Source organism: Balaenoptera physalus (assembly GCF_965194825.1).
Source record: "Balaenoptera physalus genome assembly, chromosome: 8".
NCBI classification, from domain to species: Eukaryota; Metazoa; Chordata; class Mammalia; order Artiodactyla; family Balaenopteridae; genus Balaenoptera; species Balaenoptera physalus.
Window position 1 is genome coordinate 63459724 of NC_138887.1, and position 26823 is coordinate 63486546.

Below are 26823 nucleotides of genomic sequence, written 5' to 3' on the forward strand. Positions count from 1 at the left end.
AAGAACTTCATACCTTGTTATTATTAATCCATTTATTATTTGCAAGGGGATTTATATCCGCACATCCAGGTGGTAGAACCACTTCTCTTTCAAAGATGGACTGGGGAAAGACATTAAGTTCGGAGCCGCCCAGGGCTGCGGATCTAGCCTTTCTCCCTCTAGTCTCCAGACCCACTGAGGTCGAGGCAGCCGAGCAGAGACAGAGGAGCCCCAGCGTGCCGCTCAGGCCCGGCCACCAGGTAGGAGAGCTGGACTGGGGACCTGGCGCCGAGGAGGGCTGGCCGGGCCGCGCCCGGGTCCGGGACCTGGGACTGCGGGATGCTCCGGGAGTCGGCACTGCCAATGGACCAGGACTGGGTGGGCAAGGCATGCAGACCCCCATGGGCTCGGCGCCAGCTTTCAGTCTGCGAATAGATCCAAGCCGCGAGCCTTTGGCCACACCAAGAAATATACAATCTAACAACTCCGGGCCAAAGTGTCTAGAGGTTGCGGGGACGAGTGTGGGTCTCCCTTTGGGAAAACTACGGGGGCCTTCTTTGCACCCTATTTGCTTGGACTCCATAGGATGTGTGACCCAAGGAACCTGAGAAATGGAGAATTTAGTGGTGCCGCTTGCCCCCGTAACTGCAGAAAAGGTGACTGCAGATAGGCAGCTCGGACCCTATTTACAAGTTGCGCGGAGCGATAGCAGCTTATGCTAATTGATTTTCCCAGCTCCCAGCCCCGGGTCTCAAAGCGTGGCTAGACTAGTTTGCCTTTTTCTTCTTCTTTCTTTCTTTCCTTCCTTCCTCCATTTTATCAGATGACCTGAAACTCGCTGCCCGTGGGTTTTCTCCAGGGTTCCCCGGGCAGCAGCGTTTACTCTCCTCTCCCCCTCCCTTTCCTAGCCTGCCGCGCTTAACTTTTTGAGCCTCGGGAGCCGGTTCAGTAACTCTGAATTCATTTTTAAGTGGCGTGCCTTGTTCCCCTCCTTTTAACAAGAGGTGCACTTTAACACGCGAACCAGTAACCCGATCCATGCGTTTACAAATCGGCAGTGAATTAAAACAACAACAAAAAAGGCTTCAAGGAAAATGAAAGGCGGGCTGGGTAAGGGGGAGATGTGTGTAGGGTGTGTATCTGGGGTGGGTGGGGGGTGGAGAAGGGAAAGTCATAAAAAGAGAAGGTTTCCCCCCTCCGCTGGCGTGCTCTCGGTGCACCCGGGCTGCGCGTCGAGCTTGTTTGTAATGTCCTCAGAGCCAGCAGGTAGACGTGGCAGTTTCATTGCTTTATCCCCTGCAGCTTGCTGTTAACACGGTGAAGCCCCCCCGACCTCGCCCCCGCCTCCGTACATGTGTGTTTCTCTCTTTCTGCTCGCAGGTGCACTGCTTTCCTCGTCTACTTCCCCGACTCTGGCCTCACCCCAAGCGGGGCGAGTTGTGGCCAGGCCCGGGAAGGTCCCTGCACTGAGCACCAGATCCAGGGCGTAGCAGCCTCTATTTGCAAAGTTGTTGTTTTTTTTTTCTTTTTCTTTTTTTCTTGTTTGCTTAATACCCAAGGAAGCCCGGAGGGCTGGAATCGTCCGAGTAGTAGTTACAGGGCTCTCATCCCTCCCCCATTAGATAGAGGATAAAATCCCAGGACCGTGTTCCAGAGGAGCAAGTATGCAGCTGCACCGAGGCAGCAGTTTTTGCATAAGGTAAAGACCTGCTGAGTGACCCAGAATGGGCTCAGACAGCCAGGGGTTGGGGAGTGGAGCGAACGAGGGCGAGGGGTCCTTCCCGGCTTGATAGAGGTCTCTGTGCGTGTTTGCAGGGTAGAATCCAAACTGCAGGCTTGAGCGTCCGGCTTTCCGGCTAGTCGTGGGAATAGCTAGCGAGAGAGCTAGTGTGGTCCCACAAAGTGCGCCAAGGTGGCCCGCGGCGAGTGGCTGCCACGTGTGGCCTCTGCCACCAACCTCGGTGTGAGGAGTTTGGCGCTCAGTGGCTGCTTGAGGCAGGGGGCCCGCTACCCTCGGCCTCCTCTCTCCAAATGAACCGGCATCTGGGCTGCCAAGTCCTTCGCCCAGTGTCATGGGCGGCGGTAATGAGCTAAGGCGAGTCGCCCCTGGTTTGTTCGTCCAGCCGGCACCTCCAGCCCATCCTTGAGAGTCAAGAACTCCCGGATTCTTCAGGGCTTTGAAGCGAAGGCACACACTTCAGGGGCTCCAGGCCCCTGCGCCCTGCTGGCCTCCAGCTGCCAGCCCGGTCCTGGCTCCAACCTCTTTGTCTTGCTGGCTGGAAAACCCGAGCCAGCCCTGGGGGGTGGAGGAGGAGGGCAGGTGAGGCCTAAGAAGTTTTTATCATTCAAAACAGAAGTAAAGCCAGCCATCTGGAGACCTAAGTCTCTTTTAGGGCCTATAGTAGGTGAGGGTCATATTCACTAAAAAGTTTTAAGAGGCAGGGTTTGAGGCCTAAACTGCCTTTTGCTTTTTAAGACATTGAGGTATTGGGGCTTGTATTCCGGCCATCAGTGTTATTTAGAGAGAAATACCAACTGATTGCCAACACTAGCCCCTGCGTGTGGGTCAGCGCACCCAGGGCCACTGTGGGAGAAGCAGTCTCTATGGGTGGAAAGTCCCCTGCCGTTCTATCTATGGACCAGTGTTTGCAGCGCGCATAGGTCAGGGGGTAGATTGGGTGCCGGTGGAGGGTTTGCAGCCTCCTCAGGCTGTAGAAGTACGTTCAAGCCAGGCAGGGCCTGGCTGGGTTTGGTTGCTACGTTAGGCTCAGTTATCACGTTAATTCTAAAGAAATTAGACCTGGATAAATAGCCTTTGAATTCAAAGAAATAACTCAGTATTGATTTACATGGCCATGCTAAGAACCCCCTTCTCAACGGGAGACATTGGTGGAAAAAAAGAAATTCCTGCTAGTCTTTACCCCATTCAATGTAAAATGCTGTTTGTGTATGTGTGTAGGAAAAGAGTGCTCGATATCCTGGAAACCCAGGCACCTTTTCCCCCTCCCCCAACACACACACCTGGGAAAGCGTGGGGGGAGCACGAGAGCTGCCTCTGTCCCTTTCTTAGCCCAGGCCAGTGATGGCATCTTCAGGAGTAGTCAAAAGTATCAGACTCTTCAAGAAAGCACTGATATTATGGCATTGTTTTCTCTAGTGATAAAACTATAATGCCATATTAGCACCCTCCCTCCCAGGCTCCCCCAAATGCAACTAAAAAGTGGTCCCTGTTTACTCCTCACTCAGAAAGAGGCTCACTGAAGTCTGGGGACAACATCTCTCTCATCTATCCAGTCTTGGGCCCAAGAACAGACAGCTAGAAAACCCCAACATGGATGGCAAGGGCCCACCAGGGCCAGTGATACCTACTGGGGGCTTCACAGACTTTTTCTAGACTGTCCAATTTGGAGAATATTAACTAAGGATGTTCCAACTTAGAGGCTCCTCTTCCAGGTCTTTTTGAACCTGGAGTCCAACCAGATTTTCAAATTCAACACCTTTTGCCTCTCCCTGACCCCATTTCCAGGCTGTGATCATCCAAAGCTCTCCTAACAGAGAGAGTCAATGTGCTGGGCCTAGAATGGATTGGGGTGGGGTGGGAGTGGAAAAACATATATTCCTACTTTCCTCATTTCTGAGGTTGAGGTTGTATACTGAGTCTCCCTCCTTCCCTCCCTTTCTTCCTCTCTTTTATCAAGCATAGGACCCCACTCTCTAATAATACACAAATACTCTTCTTTCTCTCTGTCCAGGAAAAAAAGAACTCAACAGTGTTTGAATACTTAGATTAGAACAAGATAAATGGTGCTGTTTGTCTTTTTAATCTGTCAGATAAACCAAAGCTGAGCTCCCCATATTTGCCCTGCTGGGAAATGTAGCTGGGGAAGGCGGAAGGCAGAGGTGTTAGAAGTCAGCTTTAATCAAGCCAGTCTTTGGAAACCAGGACCCCTGACCATTGGAGGATAAATGCAGTCCCTGAGTGGCAGGGAGCAAGCATCAACAGGAAATGGCTGACTATTTTTAGGCATAATAAGGAGTTAATATAGCTAGCCAAGCGTCTTCCTAAATGCCTCGAAGCATCCTCTGTTTTAATTCCTGCATCCCTTCATCAGCAGTAACAATAACAAAGTCACAGCAAACGCCTGAACATTAAGGGAGAGCCAGGTTTGGGACAACTCTTCAGAAAACCTGGGATGGAGCACATCCTCTTGCTATCATGTGAGTTCTTAGATGGTTCTCTAGTTACAATAGAAAAAGAAATGAAAACCATTTTTCATTATAGAGTTGTTCTGTACCTGACTACCCTTGAGATGTCAATGCTCTGGTGATTTTCATGCTCATGCCTGTACATAGGCACTTCTTATTCCCTTTATTTTCTAACATCCCAATAAGTGGAAAGGTAATTTATTAGGTTTTAGCAACACTTTCCTTAGAGGGCAACTAGTTTGAGAGCCCTTAGAAGTGAGGGTTGTTAAAACAAACTCATTCCCCTAACTCTGCCCTTTCTCTTTTCTTTTGTTCACAATAAAATCCCTTTTACATAACTCTAGGAGAAAGAAAGCCCTCCCCATCCCACCCAGGGGAACGAAATAGTATTTTTCTGTAGGTTTCACTAATTTTGTGCAGAGAGCAAAAATTCTCCCTCTCTGTCAAGCGAGGCCCCTCCCTCAGAGCTCAAAGTCTTTGCTTCTTTACACACTGAGAGCTGTGTCCATTTGGACACACATCTGGGTTCCTATTTGGGTTCACCATCTTTCTTCCCACATTCTGTGTGGAGGTGAAACAGAGAGAGTGGAAAAGCAGAGGATATAGAAAGAAAGGGAGTTTGAGAGAGAAGGAAAATTAGAGTGAACAGGAGAGAGAATGGGTGTGAATCTGCTTCATTTTGAGATTACCTCTCTTCAAGTTTTCTTTCCATCGTGTTCATTAGGCACCACTGCCCCACAATGTTAGCTGTTCAGCGAACAAACAAAACTAAGGCTGATAAAAGCAGCCCTGTTTCCCCGCGGGCCGGCCGCACCTGTATTTACTTGGGGGCCTAGGGGGATGGCTAGACCCCAAACCTAGTGGCCCTCCCGCTAGTTTTCTCTACCACTTTCTCCCCTCTGCCCCCTGTCCCTTAGCCTGCTTTCCCTTCAAACACCTAGATCACGTTGCCAAGTCGAAGCTGGAGGACCCTTTAAGAAGTTACAAAAGGGGTCACCCTCCCCGGACAAACGAGTCATTTTAAGAAGGAGGCTCTGGTGGCACAAAGGTCTTGGGCCCAAGAGTTTAAAAGCGAGTACAGCGATTGGGAATTTCAGGGCAGCCAACAGACAGGCGGGCGTCCAGGGCTCCCCTCGGGGCTGGGGTGAAAGAAGGGACGGGGGAGGACAGGAGCCGGAGGGCGGGCAGAAGCAGAGGGCGACAGGAACGCCCGCGCCCGCATCTGGCTCCCACGCGCCGCTGTCTGCAGGGAACGTGGGGCCGGATAATGGAATTCAGGAGGCAGAGATCCTCCCAGAGCCAGCCACTGTCTTGTACAGATTTGTAGAGAAAGCCTCACTGTAATTAAAACCGTACAGTCAGATTAATTCAATGTGCTGCTCGGCAGCGATTTTAATAGTAAAAATCCGCTTTAAAATTGAATTAGGGTCGAAGAAAATTTCTGCGAGACTCGCCGGGCTTGCCAGTTTTCATTGAAGCCAGCCCAAGCTGGACTGGGACGGTGGCTGCACGGTGTCGTCCCCACCCTCTTCCGTGGCCCTAGAAAAGGGTGGGGGGAGGGGGAGGGGAGGGGGAGGGGACTGATCAACTTGGGGCGCCAGTTTGGGCGCGAGGCTGGGCGGCCTGAGCCAGGCCCAGGCAGAGGCGCAGGGCCTGGGATTAGCCTTCAGATCTCCAGGTTTGAGGCAATGCAGATTTTTGACACCCAGGGCTCCCCCTTCCCTCCCTTATCGCGAAGTTGACGGCTCAGGTAGGGTTTAGGGAAAGAGAGCCCTACTGTATCTTGAAGCAATTTCCCACTGTGTGTTCTCGCGTGCGGGGAGGTTGGAGCCCTCTCTGTTTGGACGCTCCAGTGACAGACAGGAGAAAGCTGTGGTCCTCTCCATCCCCACCCCCTTTCTCTTCTTGAAAGCCTTCCAAAAATTAAGAGTAAAATTTCAAGCGCGCTTTCAAAATGTCTCCCAAGCTTTGATTTGGCTAACCGCCCCCCTTACCCTCCCTCCTCACCCCCTATCCTTTGCATCTCTGGTGGTGGTGACATAAGCGTTAGTATTATTATGTTTTTACCCTTTAAGGTTAGACACCTTAGAGCTGAAAACGTGCCCCAAAGTTCCTGGAAGAGGTGGCTGCCGAGGGCTAGCCGAGAGGCTCTCGCTTGAGACCGGCTGGCGGGGCAGGGGGAGGGCTGAGGGAGCTGGACCCGGCTCTTTCCCGAGGACAAATGGGTTTTCAAGGGCCCAGAAATGGTCCCAGGCTGACCCCCGCCCCCACGGGCCCGGCCCTTGCAGTGGCCTCCTCGGCTGCTGAATATACGCGCGCGCACACGCACGCACGCACAAACACGCGCATACACACAACCTGAGACGAAAATTCCCTAACGAGTTAGTCACATCATCAGACCTGGGAAAACAAAAACCACTGTGGGTCTCTGCTCCTCCGGCAACATGCGCAGACGCTTTAATTGCGGCAAATTGTCACTCTGTCCCCTTTTCATTTTCTCGCTCCTCCGTTTATTTTTAGTACACTTCGAATGCCTACACACTTCCCTAGTAAGGAGAGCGCGGAGCAATTATTGCCTCTGCCTTCAGGGTCTGTTTTGCCAATCGCTGAATGAGGATGGAGTAAACAGGGAGAAAAGCGCGGCTCGTTATTGGTCTTGCTTATTTCAGGTGGAGGACGGTAAATAACTCTCCCTACAGGGCTACCCCCTCCTCGTTTCGCGGGTCCCAATTATCTGGAAGAAAGGACATGCGTCCCCCTCCCTTTTCCTCCCATCACACCCCACTCCGCGTGCGCCAAGTTTTACTGGAACCCAGCAAATCCCGCCAGAATTGGCGGGATCCTCAGAGAGTAGTTAGGAAAAGAGAATCGCACAAGGGCCCAGCTCTTAATTCTGTATGGAATAGAAAGACGCAACGTGAGCAGGCTTCTTTCCCGCCCCCCCTCCCATGCAGGGAAATAGGGTCCTTTTTTTCTGAGGGCTACGTGGATGTTAGACGCCCCCAGGTAGGTGACAAAGAGCCTTCATGGGGGTCCTTCTCCGTCCAAGGAAGCTTTGAGATTGGTTTGGAACAGTTTTGGACAGTCTGTTAGGACGGCTATCGATCAACATTGCTGATGTTCTAAATATTAGCCAGGAGTTCTTAGAGGAGAACTTTAACTGTCGAGATATGAAGTGCTGTCTGGAACGCTGCTGAGGGCCATTCTGCGCCCAACCGTCTCTCCTCTCCAACTTCATGCGACAGGCACTGCGGCCTGGGGTGGAGAGGGAGGCAGGTGTCTGCAGCAGCAGCCGAAAGCGGTATCCGGCGTCCTGCAGATGGATCCGAAACAAATCAGTTCAGGATTAACTTGTCTGACTGCTGAATTGTCTCCAACTGCCAAAGCTGCTGGGCCGCGCCTGCCGGGGCGGGTTCGGTTACTCGCGTGTCCTGAGCGCGCTGTCTCTCCTCTGTCCCGGCCCACTGGCGGGCCGACCTGGGACCTGTCCGGCACCGGGGCCAGCTGGCAGGACGTTTTAAAGGAATGCAGCGAGTATGAACGGCTCCATTCTCTCACACATACCCTTCCTATTTCTTTTTTATGAAAACATTTACAAGGTACCTAATTTCAGATCGTGGAAGTAAATTTCATGCTAGGATATATTTTACAAAACATGTACTCTTTCGTGGCCGGAAGATGTTTAATTAAAACCACACTTTGACAAGTTGCGTTTCAAAGTGAAGTCACACCAGCGCAGAAGGCTAATTCATATTCAGGATGCAGCCTGGCGTTGTTTGAAAACGCCAGCCCAGGCAACATGTGCTCGCCCTGCTCTCCTGAGGACTGGCTTGGGTTAGCTGCCTAGTCTTGGGAAGGTAGAAGAAAGCTTCCTGCAGCACCTTTAATGTCCTTAGAGTAACGCCTACAGCATGGTAAGAGGGTCCCAGGCGCTGGAGTTTAATCAGGAGACCAGACAGGGACTGATGTTGAGGCAGGGAGCCTGGAGAAGAAGTCTCAGTGGGACTGAGAGTCCCAAGCTCCCTAGCCACCTTCTTGCTCCCTGGCTGACCTGCACTAGAGGAAAGGGAATCTCCCCCACCCCTCTAACTACCTCGGTTCCCGAAGACCCAAAATACGAAGGAGTAGGAAGTTTCTCTGCCCCAGCTGATTTGTGGGCATAGCTCTCAGGGTTCTTACGGAGGAGGCAGCATTGGTTTCCAGAAGCCTTTGCACTATCAACTGCAATTTTGTAGTTGTCCTCAATAATCTTCCTTTTTACCCTCTGCCATTTCCCTATAACCTGACAAGTCCCAACTTAAGTAAGAGGGGAACAGTCCCACATGGGGAGGACGTGCTCCCAGCTCAGCTGGTTTACCAACACGCCGGCCGGCACAAAGTGCTAATGGCCAGCCTCACCTGCTGGGATGGGCAGGAGCTAGAAGGTACCCTACGGTCAGCACAGATGGGAGACAAAGAGACTGCAGAGCAGTCTGGGTTAAAGCTGAGAGGATCCCTGGAAACAGCAGCTCCAGAGGCTGAAGCGCTGATGGAGGCTGGGCTCCAGGTCGCTGTCCTGTCTGCACCTCAGTGTTTCCCACCTGACTCCCAGTCTGCTAGGCTTGTCTTTTCTCAAAGATGACAGTGAGTTGTCATCAAAGTTCTGGGACATGAATTTGAGACTTATGTTAGTTCAATTCTACCCAAAACCCCCTTCACTTATCACAGCCACTCCCAAGACAGGGATTTTGCTTCAACTGGGGGCAGTGAAAATTACTGATTGGCTGATGGACTTTTTTTTTGCAGATTTATATTTTCTTTCAAATACACCATTATTTTCCTAAAGCACAACAAAAAGTCAGTTTAAGAAAACCCCAAATTTAGTGTTCAAGAAGTATTTTAAACAACATGGCTATCTCATCTTGAAGGCTCTTTTGATTTTATTGGGCCAGTTTAGGAGAAAGCTTGATTTCTGCAAAGGCAACCCCCAAACACAATTGTGATAACCTGTTTCTCTCTATTCAGAGGCTACCAACCAAAACTTCTGAAGGTTCAATGGGTGTCTCCTTCACAAATAGACATGGATGTTGGCAGCTAAATGTTTAACAGTATGTCAACTTAATGCTTATTGGTCAAATACTACTGATCTTAGATTAACAGATAAGACCTTGAAGTCACCCTTTAGTGGCTTGCACTTTGGAGGGCTGGGGTGAAACTCTGGTTCACACCCTCCAGGAAAAAAAAAAAGAAAGAAAGAAAGAGGCTATGTTATAATGGAAGGGTCTGGAGGATGAGAAAGACCTAAGAGACAAACAGAGGCATTGCTGGGATGGTTTTAAGCATCACATTGTTTGAAATGAGCACTAAAAAGTATGTACCTGACCAAATGCATTTGAAGCCTAATCCTACACTGGAGGCTTGTGAATTACACAAAAGGGGAGGGGAACTGCAAATAATAATCCCCACCTGTTTTATTTCAGTGATATGAACAAGCAGTTTTCCTGTCACAGACAGAAGCACTCTAAGGGGTGTTGAAGGCCCATTTGTGGGCAGTAATTCTGGCAAGGCTATATGGCGGGAAGAGTACAGGGTGGTTGGTAACTGTCAGGATGGTGCTGCAGTGAGGGCAGGCTGCAGTGTGCAGATGGGGCAGGATAGGTAATATTTCCCAGCTGGCCCACCCTTTCTGCAGCTCCAGAGAATCAATCTCATCTTTTCCAGCCTCAGAGCTTGGGTGGAGGTGGAAGAGGCCCAGCAGGTCTGGAGATCTATGTCATGCCTCTACCTTTTTAGCTCCTTCTGCCCTTCTATAATTAGCCCCATTTCACAGATGTGGGAGCTAACCCACGGATCTCGCCACACAGACCACTTTGGTGTCTGGGAAAGGGAGAGGGGTGGAGTCACAGGTGTTCTGCCTGCCCAGCAACAATGAGGTCTGGGGATGGGGGTGGAGAAAGAGTCAGTTTGGGTTTTTTCTCAAGCCAGGCCTGTACATGTAATGTTTCTGCTTCTGAGACTCATTTGGTCAATGAGGTAGGAGTGATTTCCATGTGACCGATCAGGCTCGGGAGATAAAACACTGACACAAATCTCAGGGCTCTGAAGGCAGCAGTCCTCAGGAATCCTTGACCTCCCGTCATTGCTCTTTGAACAGACTCCTGTCTTCTTTTTCTTAAATTCTGACTACTTTAACCCTTGCTTGTAGTAAATGTATCTGCAGTTATAAAATATGTCTATTTTCCACAGGAATCCAGCGTGCCAAGGCGAGAATCAATACTAAAACACTCCTTTTATTTTTAAAGTGGGTTTCAAAGGCCTATTGTGGGGGGACCGCGTTGTCAATGTGACCCGGAGACGCAGGAAGAGCAGGATTCTATTGGCCGCCACCGCCGCCCCGGGCTCCGCCATACTTGGCTCACGTGTGCACCTTATCATGCAAATCCGACGACTGGGGCATGCGCACTGCTTCCCTGGGGGGGTACCCGCCTTCAGCTCGTAGTTGGGACCAAGGCTTCCAGATGCGCAATAATTAGGTTTCCTCATTAAGCAAAGGTTTCCCCATCATTGCCCTCCTCCCACCGTTCTCAGCCGCGGAGCTCCTTACAAAATAAGCTGATTACTCGCCGCCCCGCCCTCACCCCCACCTCATCTCTGCCGATCCCAACTTCGGTCCACGGCTCTTACTTCTTTTTAGGATCTCTGCATTTAGGGTGCTCTACATACCTCTCCATTATTCTGTTTCTTTTCTTTTGACCTGCTTTAAAGGATATTAATATCTGATTCTCTCTTAGATCCCTTCCATCATCTCTCCCTCTCAACGAGGTAAAAAATCCCTAGCGATCGCTCTGAGAGGACGAGAGGGTCAACACCGCTGTTCCCCATTGCACTGGGCTTTGACAACCCCCCGCCCCCGGGCCGTGGGGGTTTCAGTCCAAAGCGCAGGAGCGTGGATGGGCCTGGAACTCGGTAGGCTCTAGAGCCCGTCACCAGTCAAGCCCGACCGTCCACCCCCAGGCATCAAGCCGCTGAGAAAAACCAAGGACAGCATTTGGAAGCCCGCCTGGATGTGCGGGGTACACATCCAGGAGAAGCGTACAACTCGGGGAACTCCTCCAGGGTGTCCTCCGAACCTCTCCAAGACCCCCTATGCGGGCACTGGGACCCCAGGGATCCATCTCCTTAGAGCAGAATAGCCTTTTCTGGAAAGAAATCGCAGTAGGCGAGAAATAGCCACCATTACGTTCAAAGTCTCCCGCGGGAAAGCTCCGTGGCTCTCTCTGCTGGGAGCTCTGCTTGACCCGCGTGCGGCGTCGCGGCGAGGACGGCGCCCACACGCGCTCCCGGAGTCGCGGTCAGCTCGTTCTCCCTGGTATCGCTCCTTTGGCTTTCAATTACTCTCAGCTTACCTGCAGGGCGAACGGATTTGTATTTTTCCACCAAAAACCCTCCTGCCCTGGATTCCCCCAGATTCCCCCTTCCCCCTCATCCGACCTTAACCAAGAGAAGGGCGAGAGAGGGGTTTGATTCTCTGATATGACACGAATAATTGTTGCATCATGTAACTTCCTACATCTTGGTTTTAATTTGCAGTGAACCAAACAAAGATATTTGCAATTTAAAAATAAGCACTCGATTTAATAAATGGGAACATTGTGCACGGAAGACTATGTTCCCCACCCCACCCCCCAAGCCCCTTCAGAAGACGTTATTAGCTCTGACAGCATGCCGCTCAGGTTTGCGGAGAGGATTTTGTAAAGGGATGACAGACAGGAAGGCCAGCAATCATGGGCTCCTTGGGCTGAAGCTTTTTTTTTTTCTTTCTTTCTTTCTTTCTTTTTTTTTTTTTTTTTATCAGAATGTTCTGTTCGATGCCATTTATCCTTGATGATAGAAAATTGCGCTGTTGCCAGGACGCTGCTGCTGCCGCTGAAATAGAGGGCAGGAGCCACATTTCCATTTTCCGGCTTGAAAGCTATTCAAATGAATTTGCAGAGAGGGGGGAACGTCTAGCGATAAACAAATGAGAATAAATCGAGTTCCCCTTTCTATTCTTTCCTTTAAATGGGAAGCTCTTCATTTCCGATATACAGATTTTTATTCATCAGTGTTTGGGAATACCTGGGAGATAGTGTAAGCCAACGTACAATTTATTTTGATGCTCTTAAAGTGACTAACCACATAAACATTTTAAAAGAATGTATGTCTAAATATATATAAAGTATAAGAATTATATATACATAGATCCCGTACATACATGCCTTCACACAATTCCAAACTACAGTGGAGGATAAACTCTTAGCAGAGTTTCAATTGAATATAATTTGCAGGCAATGCTGGCTAGCAATGGTAGTTATGGACTTCTTACTAGTTTGCATATATGTATTGTTAGATGGGATCGATTTTAAAGCCCTCTCCCCGTGTTATATATTTTAGGACACTATGTAATTTAATTACCCTGTAGATCTTAGCTGATGTAAACACCTTCCCTTCCCCCAATAGATAAAAGTCACCCTCTTTCTTTCAAGTTAATTTTCTAAACCTACCTTTGAAGTTTTGTTTCTAAGTTGGCAAATACAAGTCAAAAGAGCTAGTGCACAGCGCCTTTAAAGGATATGAAACAGAGAGAGACTGAAGCCTGCGCTTCCCTTCCTTAAAATTTAGATTCTTTGCTAGATTAAAAAGATCATATATTAATAGGAACTTAAGGGATCATGCCCAAAATATGACATTTTAAAAATGAACACTTCTTTAAAAAATCCAAACCACTAGAATACATATAAAAACATTAGCAATGCCCTGACAGAAACTATAAAACTTGTGGGACCACCACTAAGTTTTAACAATTAAATAACTTTTATTGAATTCTAACTTTAATTTTTTTTCCAAAGTCAGATCCCGGCGTTTAGAAAATTTTCAGTAATATAAAGGCTTTTCAAATACAGCGACAAATTGTATTTAAGATTTCAGCTGGTACTTTAAACTTGAAAAAAAGAAAACCCACCCGACAATATTTTAAAACTTAACACTGTTTAACTGAATCGTGGGTCTCTAACTACTATGTTTTTAGCTATAAGATTGTTTCCGAGTAATAGGTAACCGTTGGCCAAACCAGGATTGCAGAGAGAATAACAGTGTAAAATCAGAAAAAGAGAAGGGCGGAGAGTGAGTTCATACTGATGTTCCGAACTTTTCCAGTTGAATTTTCGGGTAACTCCCTCCACGCATCCTTGATTTCTAGTTACTGATTCCGAAACAATCCTAGCTAGTTCCAGCTGAAAATGTCCTCGTTAACAAATTCGCATGATAATGAGAAAACAATTAACAACGCCGTCAGATGAAGCTACATAAAGCAAAGAAACGGCCTAAGAAAGTCCAATTTGCTTGTGTTTGTTGTGGTTAAAGCAACTGGAGGTGAATGTAGAGTGTTTAGGCACTGAAAGAGATTCTTTTCCCCTTATCCTTGGCCCTGGGAATTGTGTTCCGGACAAAAAGCTTCACGGGCCGGCTGCTTTTCCAGTTGAGGCAATTCACGAGGTTCCCCGGTGAATTCCCCTCCAGGTACGAGCTTGGGGCGGGCGGCGGGAGTCCGGCACCGCCGGGACGCGGCGTGGGCGCTGGCGCGGGGCGGCTGGGCTCCAGCAGAGGGGACTCCCGGGGACTCCCACCCCCACCCCCACCCCCACCCCCACCCCCGCACCCCTTGCCCTGGAAAGAGCCTGGCTCCAAGCTCCCCGCGGCTCCGCCGGGACGGGCGTAATGGACGTTACGCAGAAGGAGGTGGAACCCCTATGGGTGCCAGGGCGGGGGTGAGCGCGGGAAGGACCCCCAGTTCCCCAGTGTCGGGTGGTGTCGAGACCTCTCTCCCGGGTCCATCCTGCGGTGTCTTTGTCTCGAGCCACTTCCTGGGCTTTGGCCACGAAGCGTGGGCCGGTTTGGAGAGTGGCCTCCAGCCAGGGGCGGGAGGGGAAAGGGGGAGGAGGTGGTGAAAGCACAGAAATGGTCTTCGAGCGCTAACCTAGAGGAACTGGGAAGAGTGAACCCGATGGAGCTGCCCGAAGGAAAAAGCTGGGCTCAGCTGGGTGAAGGGGGTTTAGGTGTTGGGAACTTCTCGTTGTTTATGGGCGTATGTGTGCCTGGGCGTGCAGAGTTGCGGAAGAGTTGAGTTTGGGGTGAAACTGTATAAACCAAGAGGGGAGACCGTGGGGGTCACACCCGGGGCTGAGAGAACCTCCGCTCCCACCCCCGCCGTCCGGTTCTCCGCGGAGTACCGAGTCCCTGTAAAACTGCACGTTGAGCTACTCTCTGGAGCGCCCTCCTTTAAGTAACGCAGCTAAAAATCACCGTCAAGTTTGGAGGAGGGGAGCTTTTTCTCCCCCTCCAAGAGGTGTATACACTAAGCATTAAAAACGAAAGCGATTTTTTTCCCCTTTACATTCTGAGATTCCAAGAATAGGGGACTTGCCTTTTTCCTCGACAAAGCACAAGCACTTCTGAAAGATGGTAGAAACACTCGCTCTTGAGGGTTTCCACTATCCAGGAATGCCACACGCGGTGGAAACACAAAAGCTCAACATTTTGGTATTTTAAAAGATTTTACCCTCTTTTAAATCCTCTGCGTAAATGCCAGTTGTAAGGTGAAAGTGATTTCGTGTGAAAACATGCGGCAGGGTTCCCTTCCCTTTTCATGTGTACTAGCAGCTGCAAAACATTCCAAATGAGCTAGAAGGTCATTGTGGAGACTTATTAATATGACATTCAGTGCCGGCCTCATCAACTAGCCAAAAGCCTTGCCCCAGAAAAAAACAGAAAGCAAGTGTGCTTAAAAATACAAAGTACTCTAAATTCTGTATTGCTTCTCAAATCCCAAATAACTTTTCATAGCTAGCCTTTGCGCTATTAACCCTCCCCATTCAAACTCCGTTTCTCCCGTGTTCTGGGGCTGCATTTGTACTTATTGCTTAGGTCTCCAGAGCTTTGAGATGTGCAACGTAAACAGTAAAGAATCACATTAATCCTGCTTTGATCTCCGAAGGGAGATCATAGCAGAAATCAGGTCACCACACAGATAGACACTGCTGTGAAAAGGAGCCCCCTCCTTTAATTTTTTTCCCTTTATTTATTTATTTATTTATTTTTTGTTTAAAGTATTTCTTCGAGATATCTCTCCTGGCTTCAGGACAACCATGGCCAGTTGGCAAATTGGAAAGTGTCAGTATGATCTATGAATAACTTTTTATTTAAAAGCTGGACGATTAAGCTTCTTATATAGAGCCATTTTTTGTCTTATAGCTCTGGATACTGGAGTTAAGGTACTCATCTTGTTTACCTGGTTATTTACAAAAATACCTAAGACCATGTTTCAAATACATGCCCCCAGTGCAACCTCCACAGGAGCTTAATTGCCTGGGGAAAAAAAAGCTGTATTTCCTTTGCTTTTTTTACCCTGGAGTCCTGTAGGCATAGAATAATGGTTGTTAATCTGCTTAGATAATTTAAGATTTAAAGATTAGAAGGCCTATACTGACAATTTCAAAATTCAAGTCTGAGTGCTTTGGCTAAGGAAAGCTTAGGAGATGACAGAAGTGATAAAAGAACTGCCAAAAACTAGACTTTATTAAAACTAAAAGGTGTGATGTTTTTGTGGCTTGTAAAGATATGCTTGTTATAATGCTCACTCAATCCAAATGTGTCCCTAAACAAACAACTACAGGGGTATTTTATTTTATGCTACCTGATATTTATGCACACAATACAGTATTTCACTCTGCTTGCATATATACACTCAGATCAATTTTACAGTGCTTTTCAAACACTTCCCATGTATATAAATAGAGTTAATCAATTAGTTTAGTTAGTAGAGCTGAGCTACATACTCAAGACAAGTGATGTGTACATAAACATTTGTGCTATGTACACATCCTTATTTCTCAGTTTTCTGTCATAGCTTCAACATTATATTGCAAGAGGCAGCTTATGAAGTTACAGCTGCCACCCAGTTTTCTTCAGAACTTGTAGAATGGGAGGAACACATGCAGATATCTGAATTCATTAAAAAACTTTTTCTCCTTCCAGTCATCCCTGTAACAGTTGATTTTCATTTAACCTCAGTGGGCCAGCCTCCATGACAGCCCAAATCACACTGACACTGAGGCTACCCAAATGCTTTTACAAGTAGGACAAAGTACATTAAACTGCTTTACATCAAATGTGTCCTTTTAAAGTGATTTTAGACAACTAGCTTGGGAGCACAGCTTGGAAGGAGGACTAAAATGGAAAGAGAGAGTTCAGGAAGGAAGAGGGCAAGGAGAGAAAGGAGGTGAAGGAAAAAGAACCACAGGAGGGATTATTTAGGCAGAGAAATCTTTAGTGGTCATAGACTGTGTCCTGTGAATTGCTGAGGTTATTTTCAGACTCAGTGTCTGTTCTCACTTTAGTGGCCTCCCTTTTCCCTGATCCATTCCTCTAAATCTGCAACCATTAAAATCAGGTTCTAGAAAATTTGCTGTGGAAGCTACCACAATATTTCTTGATAGGATGTTAGAGATATTTTATTGGATACAGATACATAAAGCATTGCATTAAGCATCCCAGGAATGCTCATTTTGGTGATGTTAAGCTGAAAAACATGTTGTCACGTTCACATGAGATGATTTGTGCATTGTCTTACTTGTGACTTAACCTGCCTCTACAGTTCATTTTGTAAGCGAACTTTATGCATCTTTTGAAGTCAAAAGTACTTTTTCTCTCTGGAAAAGCAACAAATGTTGGTTACTTCTCAGTCCTTAAAGATGGAAATCAGCATTATATCTTAATTATATTTAGAGTTTTGCTAAAAATTCTAATCTCTTCAATCTGCTCTTTTCCTTTTCCCAAAATCCCAAGAGCCTAGCATGTCACATGTGTGTAAAAGGAGAGAATAGACCTCCTTGTCTTTTTAATTAAAGTTTATGCAGCTTGCAGAAAGTAGTAATTTTCTAGAAAATTAGATCATTTTAGGTCACTATAGCTCCACTCTTCCATCTTTAACATGGTTCTAAGCAAATCTTGCCCTTTAAAAACCATCAATTAAAAGCAAAGAAGAAGTATTCAGATTTAAAGTACTTGGATTTAGAAATATGACCCCACCCCCACAAGAATAGGTATAAATGACAGGCCCTACCATATATGCTCAGTGTGACAACTCACGTTGGTTTCTGTACGGCATATCAGAGTAACACGTGGCAGGTACCCATTCCTGCTTGTTGGAAACAGCAACACTGTTACCTTCTTCCTGATTCTGGGGTTTATGATTCACACGCACAAACGGACCTTTTAAAGTCACTGATCATTTTCTAAACAAGGTAGAAATCAAATTCAGCCAGAAGTAATCAAGGTATTGAATCAACAGATAAAAAAAACCACAACACTTGGCAAAGAATGGGGGTCTTTTTCTCATAAAAAATGTTAGACTTACTTTTAGGGGATTCACCTAAAATTTCTAGCGGCTCCCCATTGCCTATAGAGGAAAGACGCACTTTGTAGTCTGCCATACCTGAGGAGTTTTAGAAGCGGGTGTGACCATGGAGGGCTCTGGAGTCAGACTGCTGGATAATCTTGAGCCTCAGTTTCCTTTCTGTGTAATTGGAATAACAATAGATTTGACTTATCTGGTAATGGTAGAATTAAGTGAAATAAATGCCTATAAAATGCTTAACAAGGTGCTTTCTGAAAAGTAAATGTTCAAAGAATACCAGCTAATGCTTAACATTAACATTAATATAGAGCGTAACAAGGCCTTTTGGTTTCTGTTTCTGCATATGCTATCCCCTTATTCCAGAAAGCTCTCCCTGGCCCATCGCACACCTGGCTAACTTCTTACCTCTCCACCTTAGGTCAAGTAATACCATCCTGGGAGTCTTTTCCGATGCTTGAAATTAGGTGTCTATGTTTATGCCTCTATTTTGTAGGTTTTATTGTCATTGTTGATTTATTTATCTGTCTCCCTAATTAGAGTGTAAGCTGTGGCAAGCATAATATAGTATTTATCTTTCTTTCTCAGAGCTCACACTCAGCCTGATGGACAGTAAATACGCCATACATATATGTTGAATGAATAAATATTCAATCTTTTCTTTCTGTTTTTCTTATTTGTAAATGAGTTGTAATTGGATGAATTCTTCTACATTTAGTTTTTGCTACTTAGTATCCCTCAAGGAGAGTGCTCAAAGGAAGATAACATTTATTCCTATAAGTAACTTTATGAAGAGTTTTGCTTGTGGACTCTGTATTTTCAGGACAAAATATCTTCAGTAAGTTTCCCATTTTAACTGAAGAACTCATGGACAAGTTGGGTTACCTGTCCAATCCTTAGACATTTGACCATACTACTATTCAACATATGGCATATGCATGTTCCTTGGATAGTGATTTGGATTATCTGTATGAGTGTTAATAGTTAGGTTTCAACTATCACAATGCCCTGGCCAAGTGGGCTTCCAATGAACCCAATTATTCAATTAGTTTAGAGGATATATGTAAAAGAATATACGTAAAAGTCATTAATAGAGATTGGAGGGATCATAAACATCTTCAAAAGACCATATAGGCTTGTTTCACTGGTATCTTGGGTTCAACAACTCTTGAACAGAAATCCAGGGAAACCCTCACTATGGAAGACTAATCTGATGGAAGAGCGGTATAAACCATGATATACGAGAATATAGAATATTGTAACCTACTGTATAGAAAATATTTACACAAGCCAGGGACCAATACTCTGCAGCTGAGCCCTCATAACTGGGTCTGCTTCAATAAGTAGGTCAGAATTCTTTGTAATCATTTCATTAATTGTCAGAAACAGTTATTACTGGAGTGTTTGAAAGCAGTTTGTTTTCTTAAGATTAATCACCCCCTGCAAAGCTTATTTAATTAGATTTGTAACCTCTCTTCCATGAAAGGAACAGTTAAGCTGATTTGGCATCTTGGAATTATCAAATGTTTCAAAGGCACAAGGTCCAAATTAACTAGATTTTCCTGGAATAACAATAAGTATATGGGTTAAGTGATAATAATGATGATTCCTGCTGTTCTGCTCATGTAAACCACAATTAATGTTTATAAACTTTCTTCTAGTCCCCTCAAAAATAAAATAAAAGCAGGGACTTCCCTGGTGGTGCAGTGGTTAAGAATCTGCCTGCCAATGCAGGGACATGGGTTCGAGCCCTGGTCCGGGAAAATCCCACATGCCGCGGAGCAACTAAGCCCACGCGCCACAACTACTGAGCCTGCGCTCTAGAGCCTGCAAGCTACAACTACTGAGCCTGCGTGCCACAACTACTGAAGCCCGTGCACCTAGAGCCCATGCTCCGCAATGAGGAGCCTGTGCACCACAACGAAGAGTAGCCCCCGCTCACCGCAACTAGAGAAAGCCCACGCGCAGCAACAAAGACCCAACGCAGCCAAAAATAAATAAACATGTAAACAAACAAATAAATAAAATAAAGCAATACAAAATTTAAAAATAAAAAAGGAATTTCCACACCACTGTGGGAACAACAGAATTTCCATTGATGATGAAGGGATATTAGGCTCTTCAAACTAAACAACAAAGTAAATATTTTTACTTGGTTGCAGGTCCAGAGAATGGGCCTCACAGCTGCTTGCAAGAAAAGGTCATGTAGCTTATGTTCTTGCACCCAGGCAAGGTACTCCTATGCTATCAGTCCTACTCAAAGCCCAGTGCAGCCCTAACCCCACGCTCACATGTTCCTATGAGGCATTTCAGTTACCTGCTCAGACAAAGGAGATCAAGGAAAGGGGAAAAAAAATGGAGAGACAGGAATTTGTTTTTGCACCAGGCATAAGATGATATGGGGTATGGAATTTTAAATAACTAGTGAGGGAAATGGTAAGGTTTGCCATGGAAGTGGATCTTTCCATTTCTGCCACTTCTTTTGTGCCACTTCCTATTTATTTATGCTCCACATATTTCCATGAAGGATTTGAAGTGGCTTTAAAAACTGACATATAAAATAAAACAAATATTTTACTCCTCCCACTCTCACTCCAGATTCACGCTAGGGAGTTGCTCACAGCAGGCTGACCAAGAAACTTTTGCCAATGGAACTAATCATTCACTAGTTTTATGATTAACACAGTGACATGCATAAAAACCCTTGCTTTCTTTTTCCTGTGTTGATAATATTGGTCCAGAAAAAGACAGCCTTCTTTCCTCCCTCCAAATATCAAAATCAGTTTTCACTACATAAATATGGCCTAGCTGGTCCATCTATCAACTGTATTTAAAAGATATTAAAACTAGAGTCTACAACTTCTCTTGGAAGACTATTTCTTGTGGTTGCTGAAAGGATAGTGTGAAAACTTTTTATTGTTTCAGATTGGACCTCCCAAGCCTGACTGTGAATTTTTATGCCTGAGTACCTAAAAAACTCCAAGAAAAACACAGCTCAAACCACCACATTTTGCTTGCTTTCAGGTTCAAACCCTATAAAACCACCACATTTTGTATGGTTTCCACCCCAAACCATAAGTTGGCATGGGATCCCAGTCGATACTTTCTACTCAGGTCTAATTGAAATGTTTACCAAACTTGACAACATTTTTGACTAACTTGTCACTAACTTGGAATGCAGTTGAAACAAGCTGAGTTCTCAGCAATAATTTCTTCATTAGGATCCTTTTACCCGACCCCCTGCCACCCAACTGGGGACACAGAGTCATTGCATTGTCCCCGGTCAATCATTGTTATTTCCTCTATGACATTCTACTCATGCTTGCCTTGCTTTGGACCTTTCTAACTCTTTTCTTCCCCTAAAAACGAACCTCTTCTGTGTATTATTCCATCACTTTGTGTACTTTGAAGCTAATCAGATAAATCAGCTTTTGCGTTAAAGAGTTAATGGATTTAAAATTTTTTAGGGAATGCATAGGGCCCTAGATTGTAAGTTTCTCGTGGTCAGGCATGATCTCTTGCTGACCATTTGGAGTTTCCAGGTCAAATATCAATACAAGATTTTTATTTGCTAAATCTGGCACACCTAGGACCGTTGTATCTCCACCTTCTAGAAACCCCCCACATGGGTACTCAATAAATACTGGCTGACTGAATGAAAAAATGAAAATAGCAGGGGATATATACCTTGGGATCTTTTGATTCTCTCTAAATTACATTGCATAGGGAGTTGGCTTACCCTGTAGGCCTGGACCTATTTGGTACGGTCTTAGGTATCTGCGTTTTGAGAGAGATTGGGATAGGCGTGGTCTTGACTTTCTTCATTCTGCTTTTTTCGTGTGACCATTGTTCTAGAAGGGCATCCTTCTTCCTTGGAGGAGCCTGTGGGATAGAAAGGGGTGAGGGAGTGAACACCTGCTGTTAGCTCATAGCTCACCAAGGGAAGAGCAATCCTGACAAATGGATTGGGAGGTCTTGAGAGAGTGGGGACATTAACTGATTGCTTCCTGCTGCCATTCTTTCTCCACCAGAAGTGGAAGCTCCCTTGATAACCACATATACAAATAGGAGCCTCCTGGGAATCCATGGGTACTTGGAGTGGGGAGTAATAATAGCAGTTTGGGCTCGCTAGAATCTTTTATAAATAGTCCTAATGCCCCCAAAGTCATCATCATGAGAATTCTTAAGGCCTCCGTGGAAGGGGAAAAACTGTCTCAACATGTTTATTTTATAATTATGTTAAATTATCAATTACATTTATTATTGAAACTGCTGTAAAATCATAAGGGTGCTTTTACATTAGGAGCTAGGGGCCATTGGACATAAAGGCAGTGTTGACTTTGTCTTCATTTTTGCATCTACTGTTTTCTTCAGGAAGTTCCAGAACTTTCCTAGTACTTTGATATACTCTCATAAAAATGTGACTTGGAAAGGGAAGAACTTGCATCATATGTTAGCATGTTGTCTGTTTATTTAGAGCTGTGACTAAAGTTCACGGGAGATCTATCTTCATATATTGGCTGCCCCTGAAAGACAAGGGAATGACTTTAACCTTGAGACAAATCAACTCTAAGCCAGACTGAACCCAGAATTCACACTCCATCCCACACACTCCCTCAAGTTCTGTTTTGTGAGTGGATTATCTCTGATGCTTGTTTATCTGATTTCTAGAATCTTTTTCTGGCCTTAGGCACTGACAGATATAGGAAACTATGTGCTGTCTGGCTACTGAATTCTGTTCCCCTAACAAAACAAGGTCAAAATGCCTTAAAGTCCTATCTAGGAAGAGTACTCTCAAAGGTGTGGAATTTTGGTTTTCTACACATGATGATTAAAAACGTGGGCTTCGGAGTCAGATCTATGTGGAATGGAATCCTGTAACTGTCTCTTTAGTAGCTTGAATCAAGTTGCTTTACTCTTCTAAGCTCCAGTTTTCTCGTATACTAAGGGGAGATACTTATAGTACTTACCGTATAGGGTGCTTGTTAGAATTAAATGACCTACTGCATGGGGAGTCTAGCTCACATATAGTAAGTGCTCAACAAAGGAGAGCCATTACTGTTCAAAATCTGGAACAGAAGATTTTCTTTTTAAACAGACTCTCAGAATGTTTCTGTTCAACAAACACACCTGTATGGCCTGGATTGTGCTTGTAAGCCATGATGGAAACTGTGGCAATAATGTCCCTGCACCTGGTTGGCCGCATTCCTGGCCCTTCCCCTGAATGTCCAGCTTCTGGTTTAACTGGAAGTTGGGAGGCAGGGTCAGGACACTCTTGCGCCCTCTGACATAGCGAAGACTGGAGCCCTGTGGGAAAGTGGGTGAGGCCTCCCTGGTGCCAACCCAAATTGTCTCTGACATTCCTGGCTGCTCCTCCCCACCCCCCCACCCCGCCAGCTTTCTGGGGGTTGTTTTGGGGATGGTGCATTCCCAGCACTGTAAGGGTGGTGGCTGAGCCTGGGGCTCTGCTGGGTTTCTGGCCCTGCTTCCAAACTTCCAGTGCTCTTCTGGCTCAACCAGAAGTTCAGGTGTGGGATGGCCTGGTGGTGTGTGTTGGCCTGGGAGAGTGGGTGGGGTGCAATGGAAAACACTTAAGCAATGAATTTAGAGGCCCTGGGGATGTTGGATTCTTTTTTTAAGTGGAATTTTACTTCATGCCATTTATCCTTTCTATCTACTCTTAGCTTTCAAAGGGTTCAATCCCACCAGGAGTACAAGGGCCATTGCAGGTGAGTTGTGGAAATAGATTAGAGGAAGAAGGAAGAAGTTGAGATGGGTTCCTTCCTTCAGCAATGTCTCTTCTCCTGGAATCTCTCCAACACTCTTTCTCCTCCTAGCAGTTTTTTTCCCCCTGTTAGTCTTTCTAAAATGTCCATCCATTTCTGGCCATCCACAGAAAGAGAACTGAGGTTAAAGGTTGAGGAGCCTCAAAATTCTTGTTTTTCCTTCTTTGTTCACCCTTCTAGCCCCTTCATTCTTTTTTGCTCTTTTTAGAGCATGTTAAAAGGGAGCTTTTAAATTAATACTCAAAACATGGGAAAAAACTTCAGAGGAAAATAAAACAGAGGGAAACAAGGCTAGTAAAGTAGAAAGACGGAGAGGAGGAGGAGGAGGAAGTGTGAGCCCCTCAATCCCAAGTTGACCAGAAATGGCCCAGGGTTAATACGGAGAGGGCAAGGCCTCTTGTCTGTCTTAAACTTCAGAAAGGAATTTGCTGAAATTTGGTAAAAATGGAAAGGAGAATTTGAGGGGGCGAAAACCTCACCCACAAGACTAGTGATTATATTGAACAATTCAAAGTGTTGAGGAAATCTAGCCATATGTCTGCAGATGATGCGTCCAGATAGACCAAAAGGATTAGAATTACCTCCTGATACTGGTAATTTTTTTTTTGGTGACGGATATGATGTATTTTATATATAAGGTAAGCATTATAACTATAGGCTTGCTGTAACAGGCTTTATTTTTTTATTGAGCATACATTTAGTTCACATTTATTTATTTTGAGCATATTTGAAACATCCACCAATTCTGGTAGAGTCAGAGCAAAATAAAAAGATAATTCCTGTACTTACAGGAGCAATAAATTAAGGAGGAGACCCCCTGCAAATAGGAAAAAGCCAATTAACTTACGTCATGATGGGGGTGGGGGAAATAGGGAGGGGTTGGTAAAAAGGTCTGGGAATCTAATGTATAACATACTGACTATAATTGATAACACTGTGTTATATAATTAAAATTTGCTATCTCTTAGAGATATTTAAAGACCTTGAATGCTCTCACCAGAAAAAAAAAAAGATAAATATGTGAGGTGATAAAATGTGTTAATTAGATGGGGGAATGCTTTCACAAGGTATACATATATCAAATCATCACAATATACACTTTAAATATCTTAGAATTTTATTTGTAAATTATACCTCAATAAAGCTGGAAAAAAAACTATTAAGAAGAACAAATGCTTTCCTTTCATGGGATTATATTACCTGTATGGCTTTATAAAATAAACTTTCTAAATGCTATTGCAATGGTAAGAGACCCCACTTGGAAAGAATCCCAGGTGTGTCATTCCTCCAGCAGAAGGTCAGGGAGTGGCCACATTTGTCTTTGTGTCTCCTGTGCTATTACAGTGCTGGGCACACACCAGTGTTTCTCAAGCCAAACCAAACTGATGGAGAATAGTGAAGGGGGAAGTTATCTGTTTGTTTGCTTATTTCAGCTTTCTTATTCTCTTGTTGGTAATCTGGTTTAGGAACCTATTCCCATTTTTCTCCTGAGACTAAACTCCCAGAATATTCTAATTAAAAAATATTTTTGGCCCCTATTTGTTAAGCGCTTATTATGTATCAGGCCTTTAAATATCTTGGGTGCTCAGTACTCCTCACAGGTGATATCACCTAATGCTTGCACAGTCCAGTGATACAGGGACCCTGACTGCTGTACACAGCACCTTGCTCATTCCAGGGCTCAATACCGCTTAAACAATAGCAGCAACAGCTGTGAGAGGAATCCAAGGACCAATTTGTTGGAATAAAACAAAATAGGGTTTTACCATATGGGAGATATATCTCAGATGGGTTTATTAGATGTAGGATGATTTTTCTTGTAGCCTAAGGGCTTTCTGGAGGGAATCTGAAATCTTTTCACTATGCCCACATCATTGCCAGATGTGGAAGTAGTGAAATAGACCTTATCCTGTGTGTGTGCGCACACACACACACACACACATATGTGCACGTGTAAAAGTGGCAAATTCTGGCTCATAAACTGAATTTCAGTTTATCTCACTCTCACTTTCTTATGCAAAAGTTTCTTCATGAACCTTCTAAATATGCAGCAGGACTCCTGCCCGCCCCCCATTTGAATAAACTATAGGTCATACCATGTTCACCAATATGTAAAACCAGAGGCAGTAAAATAATGATAAACATGGTAATTTCATAAAAGAGCTTGTTAGTCTTGTCCTCTACTAGTAGGAGGTAATGGAGTGCTCCACCAAAACTTAAAAATTCATAATGATTATTGATACCATTAATCAGAATTTGCCATGTGAACAGCTCAGGGATCTGCTGTATTAAGCTGTCATGTGGTTGCAATCATACGTTTTAAACTGCCATCAGAGGTAACTGTCAGCAACACCATATCTTCTCTCAATTACGGCTTCAGGTCCCCAGGGTTCCATCCTGAGACCAGGGCAATTTGTATGGTTTGCTAATGACCTGCTGATTGTCTGCACAAAAGCAAAATTCAGGCAACACAGTGATTCCACACAAAAGCAAAGGACTGTCTGCTGTCAAAATAATACCACACTCTAACTTTGATAAAGGTTTTTTAACTGACTACAAGGTACTATTTGGTGCTAAAACGAGTGGCAGAAATAATGTTTATTCAAATAACTAACAAGTTGGCAGCAGGGAGGAAAATTTCAGGTGTGTGTGTGTGTGTGTGTGTGTAAAAAGGATACTGTTTAGATAGCTGTTTCTGTTCGGATTTTTGGTTCTGATTTTGAAAGGTACAGAAACTAGCAAATATCTGTTTCAACTGAATATTCATGTTGGTAATTATTAATATACTTTAAATAATATGCCACCGAAGTGTTTTATTTCTAGGTAGTGAAAATGTGTGCTGAACACTACGTTGATCTATCTACCTATTTATTTCTTGACCTACCTCTATGGTGTGCCTCAGGGAGCAGGTTTGGGGTCGTAGAGGGCTGGGTGACGCCATCTCAATACTCTACATGGGTGTGTCTGCCCCACAGCGTCTCCCCTCTAAACCTGAGGACACAGAAGAGAATCATTTAAAATCCTACCCTGCTCCTCTTTTGCCCTGCCCCCATGCTCCACTGGTTCTGCAGGCTGGCCAGTATGTATGTGTGTCTAAGGCGCTGGTTCTTCCTTAGGGGACTTGTCACCAACTCATTTATCTGTTTAGAGATGGAGGAGAACTCCTGCTAAGACTGTGACCCAGTTTCCAAAGCTTTACTCCAAGACTTGACTTATTTGATTGTTCATTCATTCATTTGTTTATTCTTTCACTCATTCGGTGATTTTTAAACCTGTTATTATATATCAGGCCCTATCTAACCACTGGGATGATAACGATGAGCCTCAGCCCTTAAGCCCCTCGTGGACCTGTAGGAGTCAATTGGCAATTACCAAATTCTTGATAAACTGTCAAGGATCCCTTCTCAGCTCAGTCTTGAAAGG

At 45.3% G+C, this 26823-nt stretch overlaps 2 long non-coding RNA genes across 2 annotated transcripts in view; one reads left to right on the forward strand and one right to left on the reverse strand.

Moving 5' to 3' along the window:
- LOC309665594 overlaps positions 1 to 26823 on the forward strand; it is a 39363-nt gene that overhangs the window by 2132 nt on the left and 10408 nt on the right. The window contains exon 2 of the long non-coding RNA XR_014266554.1: positions 1 to 239. This exon is cut by the window's left edge and continues 1195 nt beyond it. This is a non-coding gene — a long non-coding RNA (uncharacterized lncRNA). The remainder of the gene's footprint in view (positions 240 to 26823) is intronic.
- LOC309666333 lies at positions 15276 to 22973 on the reverse strand. The gene is made up of 2 exons (XR_014267058.1): positions 21354 to 22973; positions 15276 to 17776 (listed from the first exon to the last, which is right to left on the reverse strand). It is a non-coding gene; the product is annotated as an uncharacterized lncRNA (long non-coding RNA).